Here is a 1,980-nt window from a genome sequence, read left to right on the forward strand (position 1 = left end):
GTGTGTGTGAGGAAACACAAGTCGTGGAGCTTCCTCTGATCGATGCTAATTAAATTGAACAATGAATATACTGATCAATCTTCCTCATGCATGACACATGCATCCACATAAATGACACCCATGAAACCAGGAAATGCCTCTCTGAGGAGCATCATTTGTATTTTCTGAGATTCTAGCAGGTTTGAGTCAAAACATCTTCAGCTTCCGTTCATCTGATCTGGCGAATACACATCAAACACAGTGAAAACAAGAAAGTCTCAAACCAGAGTTCACACTTTCAGATTGACCCACGGCCAAAACAAACAGCATGCGTTTCCCAGATGCATATTGTACATTTATTTAACCCTGATTTTAAAATGTCAGTCGTGTTGCTTGAACTGCTCTTTGGCAAGAGTCGTAGGAGAGCGTGCTAAAAATGTCAGTGTAGGTCTGTTTTTGGACTGCACAGTTGGATCCAGGGAGCAGGACTGTCTCCGTCCGTCTGTCTGTCTCTCTCTCTCACACACACACACACACACACACACACACACACACACACACACACACACAGTCCCAGCTATTATCATTATTCTGTGTCACTCATCATGTGTGCCTGAGCTCAGAAGCATCAACATCCTTTAATCCTGACCAGAGGAGGAGATGTTGCTTACATTTACGGGGGTAAAAACCTGCATTGTTGTTTTCTGTTTTGACAGCGGTGGATGGAACTCATCAAAAGCCTGCTGGGTATGTAAGCAGATGATGACAAGAGCAATAACAAAAGTTGTCGGCACAGAGCTGCCATGTTATCCGTCATGTTAGCCCACACACTTGGACAAACATCAAATCAAACAGGTCGGCGCTACAGGGCGAAATATCCTGGTGTGCTCCAGGAACAAAGACACGTGGATGAGACGTCTCCTGTCTGTCACTCTCATCCTCAGCATCGCTGGAAGTGCCTTTGCTGAAGCGTCAGTGACCGATGGCTTCTCTCGCCCCCTGCTGTTGGATTACTGACAATTTCTAGGGTCTAGAATTCAGTCTGAATATGTACTCCGACAGCCGTGAATCCATCTGTGGAGAGGAGAAGATTGAGGTGCCTGGCTGACAATATTTGCTTGTGGATGAACCTTCAAGTGCAGCAATCTGATGGCAAGTGCTGGTTTCAGCTTGAGAAATAGTGGAGTCTCGCCAGGACCGCCGTCCCTGTTGGTGCATAAACAAACCCTCCATAAACACTTTTGAGAAGACACTTTGCAAGTGTGCGCGTGAGTGTGTGGCCCGTGAAACACACTAGGAAGACAGAAAAGATGCAGAGTGAGATTGTGGAAGCAGTTTCACATAACATGCAATCATGACCAGGGCTGAGCTTGACACCCGACGCATGCAGCGCTCCGGGGATGACGTGATCCGGCAGGACAACCTGGAAGTTCATGGATCCCCTCGACTGAAAGCCAATCAGATTTTGCATTTTAAAGATGGCCACGATCTCATTCAAGTCAATCTCGGCAGTCTTATTTTGACGATTGTTAGCAACCACAGTTTTAAGCCAAATAAATGCCGACTAACTCATGACTGCGGTATTTACTGACGTTTGTTATGCCACACAATTACACGCTCAAACATCACCAGCTAGCGTTGAACCCACTTAAGAATCCCATCGGCTTTGGACTTCAACTTTATTTCCAGGTTTTAAGACTCCTTCCTGTGCCTCTTCTTTAGCTTGAACACTATCAAGGTATTGAGAGATGCCAAAATATCTAACTTAAGAACTGAACGTGACAAATGAAGTTTAACTTCATTCTGGTATTAGTATTAATAATAAAATATATTTTCATCGTGTGAAAGTTTTCTGTCGGAAAATCCAGAGCAGCTGAAAACTAAAACCAAAGAGTCAAACGGAGCCATCAACAACAGTCAGGAACTGATTTTTTTTTGTTTCTATCATCCAGGTAAGGTGTGATTTTTATTCAAGAAAAAGGAAGCAAAAACTTTCATTGA

Source organism: Aulostomus chinensis, chromosome 19, assembly GCF_037954235.1.
Source record: "Aulostomus chinensis isolate RoL2024-O1b breed Wild chromosome 19, RoL_Achi_v1.0, whole genome shotgun sequence".
Classification (NCBI taxonomy): Eukaryota; Metazoa; Chordata; class Actinopteri; order Syngnathiformes; family Aulostomidae; genus Aulostomus; species Aulostomus chinensis.